General features: G+C 40.5%; 1 protein-coding gene across 3 annotated transcripts in view; it reads left to right on the top strand.

Moving 5' to 3' along the window:
- Positions 1 to 16,462, top strand: part of CALML6 (calmodulin like 6) — a 53,597-nt gene that overhangs the window by 8,633 nt on the left and 28,502 nt on the right. For 2 of the 3 annotated variants that reach the window (XM_067567200.1, XM_067567199.1), the window contains exon 4: positions 13,474 to 13,594. The exons of the other annotated variant lie outside the window; for it this stretch is intronic. The gene's annotated coding sequence lies outside the window, so the exon portion shown is untranslated. The remainder of the gene's footprint in view (positions 1 to 13,473; positions 13,595 to 16,462) is intronic. 3 annotated transcript variants of the gene reach the window in all.

The raw sequence follows: 16,462 nt of genomic DNA, 5'->3' as shown, positions 1-16,462 counted from the left end.
TCAGGGACTGTAAAGATTTTGGTAATGAGAGAGGATTCTGGAACTGAGAGATTTTAGAAATAGACCGAGATTGAATGAGTTCTCAAGGGGAAATATCAGTAAAAAGGCTTGGCGAAAATTACATATTATCCAACAGTCCTGCTTCTTGTGCGTATTCAGAATCTTATCTGCTTCCCTTACTGTTAAAAATAAGTTTTTATTACTTTTTAACCAATTAACATTACAAAGCTGCCAGAGCAGTGGGAGAGCAAGTTGGATTCTATACTAGCTCATGCAACACCTTGAGAATTGTTAACCAAATTCCTATAGCAAAATCTTTATTAGTAGTGATAATGTATGAGCCAGAAATAACCCAGCTTTACTTTCAGACCCAGGTTGAGTTTGTAGGGCTGCAGCATAAACTTCCATAGCAAATCATGCTGGAAATTCTGCTGGTTTGGAGGGGATCCCTGCCCAACCCCATCTGCCTCAAAATCTGCTAGTGACCCAGTCAAGCGTATGATAGCATATGCACTTCTCTCTCCCCTTTATGCACACCTATCTGTTCAACTCTTTTACATCAGAAATTTAAGAGTGAATTGTTGTAACCCTCTCATTGCCCACAGACTTTAAGGTCAGACACTGCAGATGAACTCTTTAATAAAGGTTCTGGCTGCTGAAAGTGCACTCCAATTCCTGCAGTCCTATTATTCAATGTTTGGATTATTTAATATGTATGACCTCCATTCCTATTGCTGTTTATATTTTCAATAATTTTATTTAATCAATGTATTTATGTATATTTACATTTGCACCTAATACATTGTCTAAAACATGTTAAAAAACAACCCATAAAACAAAAATGTTAATCTTATACTTCAATCAAAACACAGTCAGGCTTAGACTTAGTCTGATCTCTACCAACCAGCAGTTTCATAGCCAATGTCTTTTGTTTGAGATACTATACACAACAATTCTGGGAAAAGGTCAACGCCAAGGAAATTATTGGCACAGGTTTACAGACCTATTCAGATTTTGTTAATAGCCTTAGTAGATGTAGATTGGTTATTTCTAATGATTTTTCAATGTCTTAAACACTAAGGTCAACTTTCAAAATAATAGAGTATCTAAACAAACTGTTAGTTCCACATCCTGGCATGTAATTTTCTGCAATTCCTGTATATAGGGATTGTTTTATTACCAGAGAGTATACTTGGTATCTATATAAAGGTTTAACCGGTTTATACATATCTATGTCTATATATATAAGTTAGGTGGAAGTACAGATAATTTATAATAAACTAAGGACAGAATTTGCCTGAAAGACATTTCAGTAAAAACTTAGCAAAACGGTTATTCAAAACCAGATGTTTTGAGTAAACTTCTACATACTTAGATTTAATGCATATATCTCTACTCTTGTGAAAATTTTTATTTTCATCTCCTATAGTGATAATACTTATTAATCCACTAGGGCAAAAAAGTTTTACTCAGCGTAGCATATTTTGTCGTACAGTCCGTGATCTCCTTTCCTAATGTTATATTTTTTAAAATGTATTTATTATACATGAGAAATTCAGAACTATATTCCACCACCAATACAGGCGGTAAATACCTCAGGTCAGATCCTAAGCTTGTGTAAATTGATGTAGTTCCATTTAAATCATGCAACTATGCCAGTTTACAGCAGCTAAAGATTTAGGACCCTCCCTCGAGTGATTTCTGTAGGAGTTCCCAAAGCCAGCAGCCTCCTCCGTAATCTTGCTATCTGCAGGCATTGCAGGGGGCCACTGTCTACCAGACTTTTCTGATGGTCTGTGCTGAAACAGAGCAAGGCTTGTAACATTTCCTGTCTATTGTGTTTATGTCTGTGCCCAGGGACTTGTAGTGTGAAGGGAGGTGTGCAATTCAGTGGGCTTGTAAGGGGGCTCATGGAAACATTAGCCTTGATTTTGATATGCTTTGAAGTTTCATCCCATTTGGTCCAACAAGGAAAAAACAAACAAAAAAGAAACACACCAAAAAACCCCACTCTGCCAGAATCATTAACTTGCCTTTCCTCAAAAGTACATGAAACTTTGAGTTTTGCATCATTTTAACTCAGAATCATACATTTTCCCCAGCTCTACTCAAAAGGATCACAAATCTTTTGCCTACACTGGAACTTTGTAGACCTGCTGCTCTTTGCCAACTCTTATTAACAATGCAGTGAAAATCATGGCTGTTGGTTTCCGAGGAGGAGCCCAGGTAGCAAATTGTCTAGATCACATTAATTTTTTAGATTTTTGTTTTTCTTTTAATTCATACTGAATCCAAATACACAGCACAGGAGGAGGAAAAGGTGGGGAGTAACTAGTTCAATCTCCTTAGTTACATTTTTAAATTCCATGATTTCTTTCAGCTTGCCTATTGCTATGGAACAAAAAAGTTATTTTAAATATTTTCTGAGACTGGAAAACAGAAAATTAGCAACAGTATTCTGGTCAGGAGGGAGTCTTCAGGAAGGATGTTTGGGAGAATTGAAGCGGTGGGGAGAAGCTAGTTAAGAGGGTTATAGCATGATCTAGTAGTAAGAGCAGGGAATCAGGATTCTTGGGTTCTGTTCCTAGCTTTGCCCTGACATGCAGCAGGGCTTTGAATGAGTCACTTACCCTCTCTGTATTTGAATGTACTCATCTGTTAAATGGATACATCTGTGAAATGGATCCTAGCACCAAATGTGTAGCTACAGCATCAGTGTGCATGTAGCTGTACGGAGTCTGGGGCATGCGCAGCTCAGCAATGTGAACTCTTGGAGTCAGGCTTGGCTAGCACAGGCCCATATGCATGCTAGCCAGGATCTGGGTACATGCTGCAGCTAGATATATTTTTAAGAATATTTACTTAATTCACAGGGGTGTTGAGCGGCTCCTCATAAACCATTCTGAGATTCTTTGAAGAAAGGCACTATGTAAGCATGCAAAGTAGTATAAACAAATGGGGAAAGGTGCCTTTCTCTCAAATGGTGTGAAAGCAGTGTAAAGAGATGCACAGTTCTTGTTGACAGTAGCCTAAAGACTGCTGCATGAAGAAAGCAGTGGGTATGGCTTGGAGATCCATTCCCCAGCCACAAGATAACATGGAGAACAAAGGCAGTTGAAGGACGGTAGCCCTCCTATAGGCCTCATCCTACTACCTTAATGGGCAAATGAGTTACCAATAAGTACACGTGACATACTTCTGTAGATATGCCTCTCCCCTTATACATCTTATTCTGGTTTGAGATTAAATAAATTACACAGGGACAGTGCATATTGCTGTACCTACATATGCTCTAGTTGCCCTCATACATACAGTTGCCCTTCACGGCAGACCTAGACCAAGCAGCTTTTATTTCAAGGGGCAACCCTCATCCATTCCACCTAATGCCCTGTGCCCCACATTAAATCAATGTAGTCAGCATCCCAGATTTCAGCAATATACCACCCTGCTCTGAAATAGCACCTTTCATAAGTAAGGTTTGTGTTGTTACCTCCATTTTACAGATGGGAAAATGGAGTCACAGAGACACGAAGGGACTTGGGCAAAGTCACCCACCGAGCCAGTGACAGCTGGGAACAGGGCCCAGATCTTAGGAATCCCAGTCTAGTGCCTTGTCCACAAGGTCACATAATTTTGTAAAGAACCCCATACTGTGATACAAATGTATGATTCTGCAGTGTATATTATTTTGTACCATAAAATAACAGCGGGTGCCTCTTAAACGCAAGCTTTGGTCTGTATTTTTCACACATTTGTCTATTTTTCCCCTTGAAACATAGGGGATTGCCCAAGCTGGTCCTGCTCACTTGTGCTTTGTCCTTCCTCTTTTTCACCCTTCTTCATTTTCCATTTGTTCAAACTATGCTGGAAAGTCCCAGTGGAACAATCTTTTTGTGCTTTTCTCTGCAATCAGAATTGTGTCAAAACCCCTCTTCCCCGTGCTATGATTATGGATTGGGGTCTTGCTCTGTTTTTCCTCCATATTCATATTGCATCCTTAGCCACTCATTTAAGTTTCATTTTGCCCTATACTTTTAAAATCAATTGGTCAGATCTTTGCTTCTAAAACAGCTCCTGTGCCATCACAGCTGTGCAAACGGTCTGTAAAGCTGCCCTGGCTGGTTAAATGGGTATTTTCTCAGCATAGGGGAAACTACGTGTGGCATAAAGCCCATATGTCTGGCTCTATACTCCCTCCTCTGCCCCTCCCTATTCCCACTATAGGGAGCATGACCAGAGTGCTGCTGTGCTCTGGTGAGCCTCAGGCAGAGTACTGATTCCTTGGGGACTGTTAGCTGGTGCAAGTTAAAGCAGCCCATTGGTTGATCTAACTGGTGTTGAGCAGCCCCAGGAACTGGCAGCCCCAGGAACTGGGAGAGCGCAAAATTGATGTGTAGAAACCTTTTCCTGTAATCTCAAGTCATGCATTGTGGTTAGGTCAGCTAAATCTGGGGTGGACCCTGTAACTATACCCTATCCTCAGCATATGTGGGGAAACTGAAGGAGTGGGTGTGAGGGTAGCCACAAAGGAGAAAGTTGTCTCTCCTTCCCTCCCTCCCACCCTGTAAATGTAATAATGATGCGGCATACAGCAAAGTGAATCCCAAGCGGTAAGTGGCGCTATCATAATGATCAGACCCTGCGCTATATATTTCTGTTTTCTGCTAACTAAGTGACCTTTATAATACCATTTCAGTGGCATGAATTCAAACTCATGGAGCAGCTGATGAGTGGAAGTTAATACGAAATATTTTTTCCCTTTTAAGGGACTTTTCCTCAGTGGGATCATTGCCCTCATCGAACAACTAACAGATAAACAACGGGTACCTTGGAGATGCAGAGAGTTTAGGATCCATGTTGAGAATTCAGCCTAGCTACTGAAATTTCCATGATGTCAAATGCATCCGCCCTGCAGTAAAGTGTGCCCATGGGAAATACCTCCAAATACAAAGGAGAATCCGCTTATCAAGTTGCATGTCCATTTCCTACAGAGCATTCTTTACTCCTTGACAGAATGCAGTTTCAGGAAATGGCCACGGTCATCATAGGGAAGCTGTTACAAAACATGTTGGAATTATTGATGAGAGTGCCGTCTCTAGACCATGTCTTATTTTATTGCTGTAATTGCAATGTAGCTTCAGTGCAGCTGCAGATTCCAAGATCTAGACAACAATACAACCAGGTTTATAAAGCAAAAATATTTCCTGTGGTGTTAAGATAAGGAGGATCCAGTGCACAAACTGAGGGGTTTATTCCAGTGTCCATGGAAAATTCATTAATAATCAAACAGGTCTACAGAGCCAACGTTTGTGGTACAAGAAAGGGCTATGGGAGACTCAGCAAATAAATGCCCATTCATTTGATTGTAATAGGCAGTAAAGTTAATGGATTCGCTAAGGGATGAATCCTTTTCCCAAGAGCCAGTTTTGGTGCAAGGAAACTTCACTAGGGCTGCAGTTAGGGTGGTGGTGAAAGGGATTCTGCGGAACCTTTGGCCTCTTGCATCCCATTCCATGGGTGGCCACAGATAATGGATTGTCTGGTTCTGGTAATCGAAAACAACTCAACAATAAAAAGGAAAGACTCCTGCCTAAAAGGCAGCTCCAGAAGAAGTTGCCACAAATGCTACATAAGGTGTGTAGATGTTCATGAAAGCCTTTGCTAGTGCTCCACCTGGCAAACTATTGTTTAAATAGCCCTGGGAGCCCTAAGGGCTGAGGGTACAACGTGAGAATGAACAAAGACCTGATTAAATGAGAAGGAGTGCAAAGAGCTGTTGCAAGAGGAGCTGTGGGAATCATTAGACATCAGGTCCCATGGTATATGGGCTTAGTTACTTTTGTTACCCGTTGAAAACATTTTGAACAGAAGAGCAGTGCAGACTGGGAAGGGTAGAGACAATTAGTTCAAAGAGTGCATTAAATCAAGGTCAGTTAATCCTTGGAATTTGAGCCCAGCAGATTAGGAGAGCCCAAATGCAGTGATTCTGAAAGTGATCCACACACTGGATTTCCTCACTCGACTGAGCAGGAGGAGCTAGGATGGGAAATTCATGGAGATCTTGGGAGGAACAAAAGTGAAGTCTGTCAAGGGGGCAAGGCAGAGAAAAGAAGATAAAGGAGTGAGGAGCTCCAGTGTTTGGGTCCAGGCCCCATTCTATCTTGCTCTTCGTTGTTACTTGCTGTTTAGAGATTGCTTAGGGACAAGTGCAGTGAAATGACTGCTCTGTGTATCCCAGTGAACTCAGACTCTCTGTGAATACAGGGGTGAGTCCTCCAAATGGCTAAAGGGGGAGAACTTTCCCCGTGCATCCAGGATCTGATTACAATGCCTGTCCTAACTTTCAAACCACTTGTCAGCAAGGATTCCAGTTCAGCAATGCCTTCTCTGGAAAGCACCTGTTAGAAAAAAATGGCAGTTAAAAGCCATGTTTCCATGCAACAAAACAAAACATACACAAAGTAAAACTTCTCCTAAGCCACAACCCAAGGGAACAGCCAGAAACAGTTTCCTTTTTAGCAGAGCTGGCTCTTTAACTAAAGGTCGAATGAGATGGCATTGGGAGCCTGGGGGAGACTTTAAAGTGATTGTTTACTCGGGAAGGGGACTTCAATGCAGGTTCCCCAGTATCCAAATAAAGTGAAGCCCTTTTTAAAATGCACATGGTAAACTTGGTCCATGCTTACCTGTCCTCCCCGTCCCTGCAGACCTCTCCCCCCTCTATCTCCCTTTTCATTTCATCTTTCTCCCTCTTTAGACAATGACATTAAAGTGCAGCGATTTGGACACCCGACTCCCCTTGAAATGAATGGAAATTGTGGATGAACTATTTACTCCATTGAAGCCTAAGGGAATGTTGCCATGGGCTTCAATAGAGCCAGGATTTCACCCTGGATGTTCAAATCCTCTAGGTGGCTATGAAAATCCCCTCCCATATGACCTGTGGTTGAAATGGCAAACAACATTATGAAAAGGAGGCTGGAGCACATGCTCAGCTTTATGGACAAGACCTACCACAAAGTGAGTGATTTCAACTATTCAGGGTTGGAATGATTTAAATCAAAGGAACCTCTTGGTAGTAATCAGGAGCCCATTTGCTATTAGTATTTTTGAGGGGATTTTTAGATGTATTCTTATACATATTTTTTTAGATTATTTTTTACAAGTTATAACAGGTAAGAAATAAGCAAAAATATATGAACTGTTAGGAGTGTGAAATCCTGGGATGAAAGTTACAATGGGATTCTTTAAAATGCCACTGAATGGGCAGTGGCTTCCCTTTTCTAGCCCACTCCTGCACCTACTTGATCAATAGCAAAACTCCCATCAATTACAATGGGAGTAGGGTTGGGTTCATATTTTTCTCAGCAGAAACATATGCTCTTTCACAGAATTTCCCTAATATCTCACCATAGTCATGCTGCCTGGCTGTTATATCTGAATAGTATCATCACCCTCCTAACTGAAGATCTATCTAGCTTCAGACTTCTCCTCATCCATGCCTCTGCTGTCTCTCTATTATCTTTTTGATTTTCTCCCAGGAGTCTCAGCACAGGGTTTGCTATTTTAGAGGGTAATCTTGTTTGAAGATAATCCCATTTACAGGTTATCCTTCCTGCAAAATAATCTTGTTAATATTTTCTCCCACAGAGCAAACAAGGAATGGATAGTGACAGCTGGAAGAAGGTTGGTTGTGGATTTAAGGCACAGAAAAGGGTATTTCTATACTGCAAATAAAAACCCAGGGCAGGCCCATGCCTGCTGACTCCAGCTCCCTGGGCTCGCAGGTTGTAGAGCTGTTTCATTGCAGTGTAGGCTTCTGATCTTGGGCTGCAGCCTGAGCTCTGGGACCCCTCCCACCTCACAGTGTCCTATAGCATCCCAAAATGTCTACATTTCAAGGAAATAATCCCTTAGCCCAAGCCCCATGAGCTCGAGTCAGCTGGCACAGGCCAGCCATGGGTATCTAATTGCAGTGTAGATATACCCCGAGTCTCGAGTCCTCCGTTCTAGTCCCAGACTTTGCGTGGCCTTGAGGAAATCACTTAATCTATCGCCTCTGATGTAAACAGGCCTAATAATACTCCTCTGCCATATAGAAGTGTTGAGGGACTTAATCCAGTCATGTTTGTGAAGTGTATTGAGATCCTTGGATTGAAGGAACTGTAGATATGGAAACCATTATTTTTATTATTATTGAATTACTCTTCTCAGCTCTAGACTTGGGAACTGAGATTCAATGCCAGGGGAGTGGGGTGAGAGAAGCTTACGCTGCCTCAGATCCTGCTCTATGAAGAAATAGAGGACATTGCTCTCCAGTCTAATCAATTTGGTTTCAAAATTCACTGTGGAATGTAAAAGAAAATAATGTTTAATAGCAGCCAGGCATAAATATCAATGCAAATGTCTAACAGTTTAATTTAGCAGAAAAGTCTAGTTAGTTACTTGGGAGAATTTTTTCTAATTGTAGGCAAATCAAGCAATAATACAGCAAAGAAAGAAGCACGTATCATTCTTGATATAGTGCCATTAATGAGCATTATATAGACAATGTGGGTGGGGTATTTCTTCTATTGGTCCAGTATCTGTTGGAGGAAGAGACAAGGTTTCGAGTTTACATAGAGCCCTTCAGACCTGAAGAAAGCTTGTATCTCTCACCAACACAAGTTGGTCCAATAAAAGATATTATCTCACTCGGCGTGTCTCTCTACAATCCTGGGACCAAAACAGCTACAACACTGCATACATAAATGTGCATGGCATTTAGCAGACAAATATAAACAACATGGCTCCTACTCCAAAGGGTTTACAGTACTGTATAATGACCTGATCCTGCTAATGGGACTACTCCCAGTAGTAAGAGTTTGCAGAATCATCTCGTAAGGCCTTGATCCTACAATGAGCTCTGCACAGCCACCGGGCTCCTGCCGCATGGAGCTCCTTGTAGGATTGGAGCCTATGTCTGAAAGTTCTTGTCACAATTATGTGCAGCATGACACCAGTTCCATATTCCACAAGGGCCATTGGTGAGATATTGACAGTTAACATTACTGTGTGATTTGTTTAAAAAGCCTGTTTTTATGCTATCTTGAAAACGTAGAAAAAAATTAAAAATAACTGCTAAGGATATATAAAAACTTAGAAGGGCTGTAAAATCCACATTTAACATTCAGAACAGTATCCAGGTGTGTCTGAAATTTTTGTATTTTCACAGTTCTAAAGTCTGATGATTTCTGACAAATTGTGTGTGTGTGTGTGTGTGTGTGTGTATTTAGAGCTGCTTTGAAAATGTGGGTTTTTCAACCCTTGCGCCCCATGGAAACTTTCGAGTTTTAATAAAAAAAACCAGATAACCCCAAACTGACAAGCTTTTGGCTAAAACACACATTTTTGATTTTGGGGTTTTCAATTTTTCAGTGAAAAGTTAAAATTTTCCACAGAAAGAAGCCACTTTACACATTTTTGTTTAGCCAAAAATCCAATTTTCCCTTAAAAACTGTTTTGACTGAAAATTTTTGACCAGTCCTAAAATCTTAAACCCACCCAACTCTCAAACCAGGAATTTCTAAACAGGACAAATGATCCATTAACAAAAGAGATACTCAGATGGACATTAACCACCCCCCATCTCAATAACAATAACTGATCTTCACAGACAAACACAAACTAAAAAGGAAACCCACTGTCAAGCTGTGTGATTAGTTATTTGTCCAGAAGCCTTTAACATCAAATTAGCCGAACAGATTTATTTCAGATTTTCTAATAAATTCCCTTCTAAACTTGATTGTTGTAATGTGGGTTTCACACTAGGATTAAGGACATTTTTACCTCACAATTCTAACTGTGAAAAACACAGAATTTATATTATACTGTAAGGGACATACCAACACATCCCTTAGCTACTAAAGCCCAACAACAGAGCTATAATATTGCCTCTGTGTGTTTAGGCTGAGTTATGCTGATATATTACTGATGCATATCATGCTAATCCAGCAGAACAAAGACCATTGTATTTTCTGTAACTTCTACCACACTGGTACCAGTAGGGATTTGCATTGGTAATATAACAGCAACAAAGCAACCCAGAGAATTGTTAAATGTGCCCTTTTTTTTTTGAGACTAAGGACCCAATCCTGCAAATAACTAAAACTCCTGCTGACTTCAAGGAGAATCTAGGGCTCAGAACCTTCCAGAAAGGACTCAGCACCATGGAGGAGAGAGACCTAAGGATGTTGTTTGTTTCCCCTTTTAAAAAATACTAGCTTATAAATACACTGACAGTCCCAAATATCTGAGTTTACTATAGTATTACCGCAGTATTTTGTTGTTTGCTTGTTTTGAGGGTTGATTGTGTATGTTATTTACTTTGGATTCAACAATTCCATATTTTTTTTTATGTAATGGAATTAAATGGATATGCATTCTCACCTCTTCCTTTTGTTTTCTTAATCCTGTGGATTTTGGGGTACCATTATAATGTAACAAAAATAAACCACTTTCATTAGTTAAAAGGACAGGTAGGAGTAAAATCTTATTTAAAAATAATTCTTATCTGCTTTACTAACAACATCTTAGCCTATTAGAATTTTAAAGAGTGAATGTACTTTTCACCATTTAAAATAATTGCTTACTTTTTTGCACTTCACTCACTTTGGATGATTAAAATAGACTGGCCAGTTTCATTTTCTTGATCTCATGTAATAGTATGCTGGGGTTTAATTCCCTACAAGAAACAGTTTTCATAGAAAGAAAGAAAGAAAGAAAGAAAGAAAGAAATGAAACAAATGAAATTTTTCCAGTCATTTTTGTAAAACCTCCCCCCACTTCTAAAAATTAATGTTGGGGCCTCAACTAAGAGCACTATGCTGCTTTTACTAATATGCATCAGTCAGCAGATGTGCATCTAAGTACAGCATAGCTCTGTGACATTTGGTATTGACTGTGTTGCTATTTATTATTTATTAATCTCTGTCAGCGTGAGCATTTGCAGTGTTGTTGTGGTTCATTTATTCTTTTTCTCATATGCATGCATGCATGAGTGGGTGGTTTGGTATGGGTTTTAAACACATGCTGCCTCTGAAAGGCATTGAACCCTGATGCAAGCAGTAGCATGTGGGCCTTGGGGGGGAACTCCCCTTTTTCTAAATGTGAAAATTCATAATAAAGCTTTCAGGTCTTGAGGTCCTGCCCATCTTATGCTTTGTGCCATACCAGTGACAATTTTCTTCAGAAATGGTTGTCAAGCATTATTCTAGGACAGTGCTTCTGTGTGGACAGGGTTGTCTTTCTGAGAACCACACTTGGCTCAAACTTTGCTAGAGACTTAGTCCATTTCAACACTATAGACCTCTGCTGCCATAGCTCTGTCGATTAGGGGTGTGAAGAGGTGTGATCCCTGAGCAATGGAGCTATGCTGCCAGAAGTCCCTAGTGTAGATGCAGCTAAACCAGCAAAACTAGTGGTAGTTTCACTATCTTGGCACAGAGCACAGCTTTGTGTCCCATTTAGGGGCATTTTGCTGGTGTAATATACAAGTATCCATATACCAGTTAAGTGCTCCAAGTGAAGACATGGCCTGAGTGTTAGAGCTGAGTGTAGCATAAAAGCCTAGAGCAGTAGGTTTTAAATGGTGCCAAAACCTGGTTAAAATTCAGAGGGTGAAATCCTGTCCTTACTGAAAATGGGAATTTTGCCATTGATTTCAGTGGGGCCAGAACTTTACCCATTGGGTGAGGATATAAATCATGTTGAAGCCATGTTAGGATGTAACCCCAGACAGATTGGGCCTAAATGTATTCTGTGCTGTTCTGCATTTAGAGAGATGGTGAGGGAAATCTGCTGGAGAGGAAGTTGAACTTCCTGTACTGGAGCCTCCTCTGAATTCAAGACAATGCAGCAAAGGCCTCAGATATGAATCACTGGAGTAACAGGCACACAGGCCTTGATTGCCTGCCAGAAAAGCCCTTCTGAATCTGTAACTGCGGTTGGGGAGTTGTGTATTTGTAAATTCATGTCTAACCTGACTCATTTTTGGACTCAACTGCCTCTTTCCCCACTCCTGCAAATGAGAAGAAACTCCCCCTTCCTAGTTCCATTTCTATGAATGTTGCCTCTGATTTCTAAAGAGGCTAATTTGGGCATCTGGGTTATAATGGGCACATGTATAAATGACTCCACAGTCTGAACTATGAGAAGCAGAAACTAAATAGTCTACTTTCAGGATCAGGGCCTAAGTAGGCAAGTGACATACAGTATAAGGGTGTGAGGAGAAGGATGTGTCAAATGTACATGATTGTTATATACCTGGATTCATTTGTAAATTGATTTTTCATAATTATACATAGATGAAGTAAGTGCCAAACTAGCCCCATCTGTCTTTCAAGCCCTCATGAAGTGGCTGATTTCTTGTCATGGCTCTTTAAAGATGAAGTACTTAATAATATAGTAGTTCCTAACAGATCAGTGCAAGAAGGGTCATCCATATATAAGAAATCAAAGAGATATTTGTGTGAGAAGCTCAAAGGAAGGAATAAGTATGGTTTTTATCTGTGTGGTATGCTAACACACACTGCCTGCTTAGTTATACTATCATTGAGTCACACCTATAATTCACACTACAAAGTAAGGGCCTAAGGTCTGTTTTTTGATTGACTCTTGTGGGAACAGAATCAAGACCTGAAGAAATATAGTTTTCTCCATGGTGTAAAGTCACAGAAATTCAAAATGGGGAAACCTATCCCATTTCCAGTCCAGTACAGCATTGATCCCTATATGTTTTTGTTCCTCCAAGCAATTTCTTGGACCCATCAAAAACCTGAGGGATATTTATATAGCACCTTCCACCTAGAAACATCAAAGTGCTTTGTAGCTCATATGCATTTGTTTTTCTATTTTCAAATGTTTCGTACATTTCTGAATGATGAAACAGAACAAGTGGAAGTGTCTCACTGTCCTCTCTCACCTCCCCACCCTTTGTTTCCTCTAGCAATCCTCTCACCAGAGGGACACGAATTAGCAACACACTGAGCTAGCCCCTGAAATCACAAGGCTGTGTTGAACTCTCACTGTATGATATGATGCAATGTCAGCCTAAGCGGTGCAATAAAAATATTGCATAGGTAGCACCGACAAAGAACACAATTGAGCAGCTCTGTTTGTGAAGGTAAACACGGTGATTAATTATCCTGTTCATGTCACATTTCCCATGGACCACTTTCTGCAGCTGTTTATTACACCATCATGTTCAACAGAAATACCACAGTTAAACCAGACCTGTGAATTATCGTATATAATGTATAAGAGCATTATATCACTCTAGTTGCTAAATAGATGGCAATGGAACATTAACTGAAAAGTTCCTCAACAATGCATTTTAGCTTGTGGGGAGAGGGGCAGGAAGGAAGGGGAATAAAGCACTAAGGACTCATTCAATCAAACCAAAGGTATTCTAAGTTATTCATTTTTGCATTACAGTAACATCTAGAGGCCACAGCGGAGATCAGGACCCATAATTCTAGGCTCCATACGGATACATAGTGAGAGACTGCCTCTGCTCCAAATCATCTACAGGCTAAATAGACAAGACAGACAAAGGGTGAGAGAAATTAAATATTATTATCCCCACTTTACATTTGGAGAACAGAGGCACAGAGAGGGGAAGTGACTTGTCACAAGGTTATACAAATAGCTTGTGGAGGAGCTCAGAATTTCTGAGTACCAGTATAGGGTCTTCACTGCAAGACCATCCTTCTTGTCGATAGTAATATCTTCTCCTGGGGTATTTTGTCTTCTGGCTCTATTTTTTGGAGAGTAAGCTCACCAGTCTTAATTACCACCTGTACAGTGCCAAAGACAACACATAATAAATAACAGTGTGTGACACTGTCTGTAGTTATGTACTGAAAAAAGTCTCTTATAGGGAAGGAAGTGTAGACTGGTGGTTAGAGCATGGGAATAGGAGTCAGGAGTTCAGAGCCATTTTCCCAGCTTTGTCACTGATTTGCTTGTGACACAAGGTAAATCACTTAATTCCTTTGTGACTCTGTCTCCCATTTGTACAATTAGGATAAACACCTGATTCATGAGGTGTAGGGGGTTTGTTATGAATTAGTGTTCATAAAGTGTTTAGAAATACTTGGATGGCACTGTGGAAATGCAAAGTATTAAAATAGTGAATAGGCAAGCAATGGTAGAGAAGAAGCTGGGCTTGGAATCTGAAGTGAAAATTTCCCTTATTTCTTAGGGATCAAAACCCATATGTGTGGAGAGAGCCAGCAAAATGTTTGTGCATCACTGCAGTGCAAAATGTTGATGGCTTAAGTAACACTTAGTGGTGCACAGGCGTTGGCCCCCTGCACATTTCACCCTAATGATGAATTTGTGCTGAGGAAATAGGTTTTTTTGCATCAAGAGAAATGAGAATAAAGAATCTTTGGCCCTCGGAGTTTCAGCTTATATCCTGCTATAAAGAACTTTACTTGATATCACTAGTAGCACATGTGGGGTGAAAACAGCATGAAAAGTCAGGCTTGCCTTTTTACAAATTAACAAAATTGTAAAAATGATCACAGTGAATGAATTTAGCTTCTCTCTCCTCCTCCATCTACAGGTACAATTTTCCATGTACTTTACAATGAAAAATAACAGAAAAGATATTTCCTTTTTTCCTTCCCATGACCCATCTCCGTTGAATTTCAAGATCTCAGGGCACCATAACCAGGTCCAGACAGCCTTGTGGAGATTAGATAGTTCCCAAGGGCTGCTTGTTGTTTGATGTGTGTATGTGAGTCAGCAGAAAATTCCTAGTCTGACTGGTAAAGCCTTTCTGGGTTTGGAGTCTCTTCCTTCTGTCACTCTCATGAGAGAATGAGCACCAGTGTCTGCTGGCATTTTATGGCTGAGATCTATATCCAGGAGTAGGAATGCATGTTTAGTAGTGGTTTCTGCTAATAACATCAACAGTAAACAGAGAATCTATGCAAGCTGAAAGCACTATTATGCTGCAAGGCTGCTGAAATGGGCACTGGGCAGCTTAATTGAAGTGAGTGCCAACATGGTCTGGTCCTGATACTGGACTGAACTATTGTATGTTTCAGGATGCTTTGAAAACTCTCCTTTAAAACAAGCTTCATAGATTGTTAGTACTTATAATAGAAGAAAACCAGACACATATATGGCCAGTCACTGAGGACAGGCCCAGTTGGGCCAGCCTCATATCAACAATGAAGGACCCCAGAAAGAAAACTGTGAGCAACACTAATAGTAGAATAGATGAAGCTATGTGAAACAAAGAGAAGACTCTAATAATGCCCTTCCAGGATCTGGAATGATGCATCATTGCTGCTATACAAAGAGTGGAAAAGAAGTTGAGACTAGATTCTCTAAGATATCTAAGGTGTGGAGCTGTAGACCCAGATCAAGGATACCAACATTCAACAACCACTGGCAGCTGCTTCTTCAACATGGGAACATTTGATGATAACTCAAACCCTCTGTTCAGAAATACAACTTGCCATCTCTCCATTGCAGATGTTAGACTTGCACTTGCTCTCAGATGGTGCCAATACATGTGAAAAGAGAAAGTGGGTAGAGAACAAGGCAAGCAGCTGGGTACAACATTATCAGACAGAGGAGATTTCCCAGGTTGGACCGTGTGTGTGTGTGTATATATATATAGTGAACATAGAGATGCTTACTAAGTTCTAAGCAACAAATGGTCCTAGAAAAGGGAGATGAGCAAGAGGAGAGGCAGGTACCCTATGCCTTCTATGGGCCAAGAAAGACTGAGACTAAACTGAGTTGGTGACGAATTTGGATTGGCGGCTTCATCAGAGCAGGGAAAGTACTTATTTAATCCATCCATATTACAGTCAGGGGCGTTACTTAAGATTTATTTACACTAGTGTAAAGGAGATCAGAATATGGCTTAGTGTCTACACCACTCCTACAATTTCTTTCTTCCAGAACTCTTTGTAGTCTGTTGGCCAAGTCTGCCTGGCCAGTCTGAGGCCTGGTCTACAGCAAAAATTTAGGTCAGTCTAACTATATTCCACTTGTAGTACCTCTGAGAGATGTAGTTAATCCGACCTAATCCCCATCATAGACATCATTAAATTGACAGAAGAATTCTTCCATCTACCTAGCTGCTGCCTCGTGAGGGGGTTAATTCACTACACCAATGGAAAAACCCTATCTGTTGCTTTAGCAAGTGTCTACACTACAGCAGCATTGCAGCAGCTGTGCCACTGTAATCTTTATAGTGTGGACATACCCTTCTTCATATCACCCACTGATTTCAGATGGGACAACTCACGTGAGTGAATCAAGCAGGATTTGGCCATATGCATGTTATGTAATAACACTGCTCTACTGCAGCCAGCTCTGGGGTGGCACATGGCAGCTTTGTATGCTAGTGGAACAACGCAGGCTTATCTTTGTCTTTATTTTGGGAAGTGAAAACATT

Source organism: Emydura macquarii, unplaced genomic scaffold (genome assembly GCF_026122565.2).
Source record: "Emydura macquarii macquarii isolate MOO-44397 ecotype Brisbane River unplaced genomic scaffold, CSIRO-AGI_Emac_v2 contig_2768, whole genome shotgun sequence".
Taxonomy (NCBI): domain Eukaryota; kingdom Metazoa; phylum Chordata; order Testudines; family Chelidae; genus Emydura; species Emydura macquarii.
This window is presented reverse-complemented; position numbering and strand designations above follow the sequence as displayed.